The 7,846-nt window shown below is 38.4% G+C and overlaps 1 non-coding gene across 1 annotated transcript; it reads left to right on the forward strand.

The window, feature by feature from the left end:
- The first annotated feature begins 4,358 nt into the window (after positions 1 to 4,358).
- Positions 4,359 to 4,465, forward strand: LOC118492865. The gene has a single exon (XR_004894866.1). It is a non-coding gene; the product is annotated as a small nucleolar RNA R71 (small nucleolar RNA).
- The last annotated feature ends 3,381 nt before the right edge of the window (positions 4,466 to 7,846 follow it).

The following is a 7,846-nucleotide window of genomic DNA, read 5'->3' on the forward strand; positions in this document are numbered from 1 at the left end:
TCCAACTTCTCTATAAACTGTGCAATCGATAACCTGCTAAACTGTCCGGAATTCTTCAATATCATCAGATATGTACCCCATTCCTGTTGCAGTAAAGCATCAGCAAGTTTTTCAACCCATTCTGCTGGAGTTTTAGTAATCTTCAACTGTGACATGGTGCGTACAAGATGACAATATCTTTCAATAAGAGTCTTTGTTGTTTCACCAGGTATGCACGCAAACAGTTCAAACTCCTTTTTCAACAATGCTGCTTTACTCTGTAACATTTCAGTACTTCCCTCAACTTTTTTTCTAAGAGCTTCCCAGATAGAATAAGCATTTTCATCATGTTGAAGCAACACAAAAATATCCTCTTTAACAGCTTGTTGTAACAAATTGATCATCATCTTTTCTGCTTTATAACTCTCTCTTTCTTGCTCCGTGAATTCTGAAATGATTTTACCGACTCCCATTGTATTCTTTGGCCTCTCATATTCAGTTTCGATACTTTCACAAGCTTTTAGATGATTCACCTGAACCCAATTCTCAAACCGTTTCTTCCATCCGTGATAATCCTCAATTCCCATAAGTTTCGGAGGTTTTTGCATTGTTCCGGTTTCAATCTCCATTGTCATGGTCTTAGTAATGTCGGATGGACAAGTCGAGGTTGTAGCAAACGCATTGTAGAATCAGAATCCATGATTTGATATCGAAGAATTTTTCAAAGAAGCTTTCAAACTAACTGGTTCACCTCGTAATACACCTGTATCATCTGACGTAGAAACAGCTAGATCTTCACTTAAATCACAATTTTGATTGATATAACAACGTTTACATCCAAATCTCACACCGGCAGCACCTCGGTATGGAAAACAAGAACCTTACAAATGATTTCGCTCATGTGGTATTTATAATGTAGGTGGTTTCGCTTTTATGTACATGTACATATAAGCGGAACCTCTCATGTCCATATAAGCGGAACTACTCATGTCCATATAAGCAGAACTACTCATGTCCATATAAGCGGAACTACTCATGTCCATATAAGCGGAACTACTCATGTCCATATAAGCGGAACTAGTAGTTTCCCACAAACGAACATAGTGTTTCCCACATACGAACATAGTGGTTTCCCACATACGGACATGTCGGGAAATCTCGTACAATGTGCCCTAATCTAACATTCTAAGACTAAGACTCGATACAAGACGAAGTCGACAGATGTATGCACTAACAGAGAGAAGACTGATAAAGACTGAAGATGTGACATACCGAAGACTCGACACCGAAGACTTCGTCAACCTCCAAGGGGGAGTCTGTTGGTGCATATGTCTGTCGACTTCGTCTTGTATCGAGTCTTGTATCGAGTCTTGTATTAGGTTTATTAGATCAGGGCACAATATTCGAGAAAACTGAGAAATCATGTAAGTTGGACCAATTCGCACGAAATGGACAGGCCATTTCATTTGAGTCGTTTCGTGCGGAATGGTCAGTCTATAAATAGGTGCCCTGGGTTTGTCATTTGAAACGATTCGATTCCGGTAGTGAAGCTCTGCCGAAGTGTCTCCAGCATTGTAAAACGATCTGATATCAATACAGAGACAGTTTAAAGTGAATCTAAGTGCAAACCAAGTGAAATAACACCGATACGTTTGTTTCCGCCTCTCGTATTGGACAAGATCTCTTCTGAACGACTCGTTTGGTCGTGCAGACGATCCTACAATGCCCCTTTTCTTTGCATTTGAAGAAGGTGACCTTCGAATTGTCAAAACCCAATTTGGTATTCGGACCACCCATACACTCACGACCTGTAATCTCCATAAACCTCCATGCACCAACGTATGTCGATTAGCTCCATCTCTTCGGGATCAATTTGATCATAGTCCTATTTTGTCATGATTAGGTTACCGATTTTGCCAGCAACCAAACTTTCATAACTCTTGAGGATAGATGCGAGGAACACCATTTGCTGTTTAGCTGCTTCTACACTTAGACTCTGTACATTGCTAAGATTTACGGCTATGTTGCATTGAACAACATTGGTGTTGGAATTACTTTGATTATGTTGAACATTTGGTGTAGGCTGTGATTGTGGAGTTGAGTTTGAATCCTGATAACCAAATCCCTACTCCCTGACGATCCATTGGTAGAACCCCTACTTGGTGTCTCGTTTAAATTACTGACACTGAAGGCTGTCCCTATCTTCGGTGACTGAACATTCGGTGACAAAAGACTACCTCTGTAGTAGAGATTCACAGTTTGTTGGTAGTTCAAGGTGTTTGATTTATTTTGCTTTCTGATATCCAGTTCGTATCCCTATAACTTTTCGATCAATGTATCCAGACTGACTGTGCTCAAATTCATATTGCTTTTCAGTATCAACACATAATACTTCCAGTCATCCTCATCTGGAAGTGCATCAATCAGCTTCTCATGAACCTCTTCATCTGTCTTTTCAATACCGAACCTATCTAGCTCAACCTTCAAGTGACAAAAATGTTCAATCATTTGTTTTACACCATCACCCTTCATACAACTAAAATAATCAAACACTTTTTTCAACAACGATTTCTTGTTTTTAACAATCTCATCACCCCCAATACACTTCTTCTTTAACGACTTCCACAGCCCTTTGGTTGTATTATCATATCTAAGCAAATATATGATGTCATCACGAACCGATTGGTGAATAAGAGTTATCCTACGTTGTTCGGCAGCAAAGTTCTCCTGATCTTGCTTTCCTAAAGCTGTGAAAGGGATTCTTTCTCCTTGTGGTGTGACTGGTAGAGTATACCCGATCTCCAAATATTTCCAACTCTTGTACGCGTAAGCCTTTAGCCAGTTGATGAACCTCGGTGCCCATTGGTTATATTCTTCAATATTCATTAGCTTAGTCGGATTTTGTTAGTTACCGCATGCATTGTCTACATTTAGTGTCTCGGAGATGACACTTGACACGTTCTTCGGGTTGGACGTAGATGTCGGTGCCGATGTAGTGAAAGCATCGTAAAACGGATTCAAGAATTCGTCAGACATGATTGATACTTGTAAAATTCAAACACTTAGACAAATTTTGAAATGAAAATAAAAAGAACATACACTAATCAGACAAATAATTTGTGCGTTCGTACGAAGACCTCGTGTCTTCGTACAAAGCTGAAATAGTTACTTCAAAAAACTGAAATTTCTTTAAAAATCATAACAAGAACACTGGGTTCGTATGAAGCTGCCTTCGTACGAAGCTAAGCAACGAGAAAAGTTGCGTTTTACATGGTGTTTTGCTGATTTTGAAAGATTTAGATTGAATTTAGGTCTGAAACTTTAGAGGATTGTTTAATGACATGTTTCGCACAGTATATCACAAATTCAGCTGAATCTATCTGTGGATTCAACGTGAATTTGATGTCCAAAGTCTCAAAAAAGTCTCAAAAGTTCAACAACTAAAAGAAAGAGTAGAAGTAAGATGAAATCTGATTTGAATCGGCTCAAATCAGGTAGATATCTCCGGTAAATGATGATCCTCTATCACAAATCCGGCCTCCAAGCTCCGAAACCACTTATGAGGACCGTGATTGGCTTCAATTAATGCTCCGACCGGTTCAGTTAGCTACAAGCAATATGTAGAATCCATGCTAGTGATCGACATAAGAACCATACAGATACCGTTAAGATCGCTTCACATTGATAATTGCAAAGTTACAGACCCGAGAGAATTTTGGTAGAGCTTGGGCTCGTCTCACCAAAAGTTACATTTCATAAGAACCCAAGACCCCTATATATAGACAACTTGTGCCTTCGTACGAAGGCCGTGTGGCTTTGTACGAAGCCAGGACTTAAGGCACTAACACACAAACTTGTCTAATATGTGCCCCTTCGTACGAAGTCAACACTGCAATACAAAACTAAACAAGTTAAACACAAACACATACATAGACTCGATACTAGACATAAGCTACAGGCATATGCATTCACAGCTTGGGGCTCCCGGTGGTCGTTGGCGGTTTCTGAGGTAGTTTACTACTTCCGTTTAGTTTTCCATATCATTCATACAACTCCAGTTTTCGTGTGGTCCGCCACACCCTTCACAAGCCATAACCGAAACCGTTTTATTTAATTAAAATTTCTTTATTTTTGTGGTTAAAGCTTCGATTTAGGCTTCCAAAGAGGTGGCTTCGTCCACTTTATAGGCACCCGGAGCTATTGATTTTGAACCCCTAGGAGTGTGCCATTGAAAACTATTTTGAGCAACTTCCTCAATTTAGTTATAAATTTTGTTGGGTTGCTGATTTGCAAGAAGTCCGCGAGAGTTAGAATCAAGGATTTCCCTTGTGTGTGGTAAGAGTCCATTGTAGAAAATGGACACTTGTTGCCAATGTTCAAGACCATGATGCGGGCATTTCCTTAATAACTCCTTGAACTTTTCCAATGTCTCGTACAAAGATTCCCCGTCATCTTGAGAGTATGAATTACTTTCGGTCATGAGCTTGGTGGTTTTAGCGAGAGGGAAATATTTGTAGAGAAAGTTTTAGTCAAGTTCATCCAAAGTGCACGTACCCACTTGGGAGGGTGTTTAGCTAATCTTTTGCTCGGCCTTTGAGGGAAAAGGGGAACATACGAAGCCGGATAGCATTGTTGGAGGCTCCGTTAATCCAAAAGGTGTCACCTATTTTTTGAAAAGTTGTTAGTATGTAAATGGGGATCTTCATCAGGTAGGCCGAGATAGGTGGTGGAATTTTGGAGCATTTAGATTAGGTGTGGTTGAAGCTCAAATTTGTTGGCATCGACATTAGGAGGGTTAATAGCGGCTCCAATATTACCGACCGTAGGTCGTAGGTAATTCATGAGAGTACGTTGATCAGCCATGGGGAGGTTTTGAGTCGAGGCTTTTTGTCGGTTTTAGCTTGAACACTTTTCCTTAAAAAGCGCTCGAGTTCTTCTAGTGGAACTTTTATGTCTATGTCGGAGGTGGAGGTCATGCACCAGGTCTTCCTTTTTGTGAATTATACGGAGTGGCATGACTTTCTGCGAACAAAAACATAAAAAATTGCTGATCAGAAGAGTAGCACAGCCCCGTGTCTATGTAGGCACGACCCTTGTGCTGTCTAGAAAAAGTTTCCGTTTTCAGGTTCCCAGGTACTGGAGGGTTGACACGACCCCGTGCTCTTGTAACACGACCCCGTGTTTTTTCATTCCAGTAACCAGAAAACAGATTCTTTTCTATACTGTAAGTCTGACAGGACCCTGTGTTGATCAAACACGGTCGCGTGTTATTCCTATAGAAAGTAGAAAAATTGAATAAAAGAAGAAAAACCCAAAAATAAAAATTAGAAAAACATAAAAATGATTAGGCCGCCGATTTTAAACTTTCTTAAAATCCTTGTGTCCTAGATAACGACGCCAAAAACTTGACGTGAGCGAGGGTGTGTATATCTTTATTATATTTTTAGTACTTTTCACTCATTATTCAAGCTTTGTATTTATAAAATACTATATCACTCTCTACAACACGCTACGGCAAGTGCACCCATCGTTGGCGTAGTATAGTGATGGTAAGATACCGTGGTCGTCCAAGGACACAAGAGCTTTTAATACCGGTATATCGTTGACGTCTAATCTAATCAAATTTTTGAGAAAAGATTTTTAATAAGTGAAATAAAGAAATAAAAGAAAGTAATAAAAGAACTAAATTGACAAGATAGAATCACTTGGTTCGGACTCGTCATCTATATATCCTTTGATGATTTCCGCACTTTGGGTTTTTTTAAGAGATTATATTAGTTAAAGTGGCATGTCCCTCTTTTGGAGGCAATGCTACCCTCAGCCATATTCGTGTGAGTATGTAGGGATAATGTCCCGCAAGGCCAGAATAATGAAAGATAATCAAGTAATTTATTAATGCAAAATGTGGCATGTCCCTCTTTTGGAGGCAACGCTACCCTCGGCCATATTGGTCTGATTCAGCAGGAATACAGTCTCGCAAGGCCGGTTTAAAGTTTTAATAATAGTTTATTTATATGGGATTCAAGCCGTTCTTACTTCCCCCGATTTGATGTTATCTGCCTCAAAGGAAGTCCTAATAAGCTTGAATCAAGTCTTCGTAGGATCTATACACTGAATGAGACAGGAACTTTACCCAATCCACCCTTCTAACCCCCATCCAGGCAGTTAACGTGCTTTATATAGACTGTAAGACATGAATGAGTGAATCTACAAAACATGAAGAGATGATATAAAGATCACTTTCAATATAAAAAACTAGATATCAAAGTCATTAATACAAACCCAATCAAAAGTAATACATAAATGACTTGTGTTCACCAAGTGATGTAAGAGATTAGCCAAGCATGACCTTTGTTTGACAAAAACTCTTACAATCAATCCTGGATCCCGAAACTACTACACACTTTAAAGATGGACGATGGATGAATGTGGTGGATGATGGTGGTATTGTGGTGGTGGAGTGGTGGTAGGTGTGAGAGAAGTGGTTTGCCAAGGGATGGATTGAAATTGAACCAAGCACCCCTATTTATAGCTGGAAAGAGAAGCTTTACACAGCCTCCTGCCTTGTAGGCACGGCCCCGTGCTGTAACCCCCGCGAAAACTTCGAAATGACCATGATTTTTATGAAACAAGTTTGAAAATTGAAGTTGGGGGTGTTCTTGGTGTTCTCGGCCGAATGGTATCAAGGAAGAAGAAGATGAATGATTTTGAAAAGTTTTGATTCTTGGAATGTAACCAAACTGAAAAGTAATATTTACAGATACTGTTTTTGTGAGAAAATGTGCTAGAGGATCATATCAATTTTATAAGACATATCAAATGCACCGTTAATCTAAATGAAACACTCAGTTTAAACGATTCACGTGGATCATCGGTATTGTTGTCAACTTAAACTCAATCTAAAAACTTTCGTGATGCTTACCGATATGTTAAGGTACATTAATTTGCACTAAGTTCTTATAGACCCCACGATCTTAGCATATGCTCTCATTGTGTAATACATTGACTCAAGTAATGCCTTTAAACTTTCATCAAATGTGATTTGTGTGAAAATAACGCAGAATGTTTAAACATTAACAATCAAGTCGATCTTTCGATACGCAAAGAAAAGTCCAATGTTTAAACAAATTAAGAAATATAAAGCAAGTTGAAATTGTGTAGATTATAACCACCAGTGCGATATTCACAAATACGCAGAGGTGATCCAAGATTTATACGAAACACCAAGTAAAATAAAGCAGAAACTTTCAGGCACTAATATCCAGTTCGATACTTTCATATACACGGAGAATGTCCAATGCTTAAACAAATTAAAGAAATAAAATTAGTTTAAATCTTTGCAAAATAAAATACACAATCACAGTGACTTTTTCAGTAAGTTGTGAAAGTTCACAAACTGACCAGCTTTTATGCTTTGCAGCATTCAGCGATTACCGAGTAGGTACAACTTACTGAAAACTAAGTACTATGCTTTTAATCATGTTTCCCACTAGAACTAGGCTTTTTCATTTAAGTTTGTATCGTATCGCAAAACTACTAGTTTAGCTGAGCCTACAGACACACCTTTAGTGAGATTGTTTAACTATTTGAAATATTACTTATCTTTAGCATGCACTAATATTCCACTGATGTACTATCATTTCCACTTTTTGCACAAGTAATCTCATTTTCATTTTTAATGTTTTTGACATTATGTGATTTTCTGTTGTTCTTGTCTTTTTGAAAATTTTTATCTGTCTGAAACGATTTTGAAATAATGTTACAATTTGACAGAAATTTTGACATTTGAAAAAAAATTTCTCCCCCTCAAATTGAAAACATCTTTCGAAATCGAAAATAAAAATGTTTCATTTTAACCGTTTAACAT

This window comes from Helianthus annuus, chromosome 5 (assembly GCF_002127325.2).
Source record: "Helianthus annuus cultivar XRQ/B chromosome 5, HanXRQr2.0-SUNRISE, whole genome shotgun sequence".
NCBI lineage: Eukaryota > Viridiplantae > Streptophyta > Magnoliopsida > Asterales > Asteraceae > Helianthus > Helianthus annuus.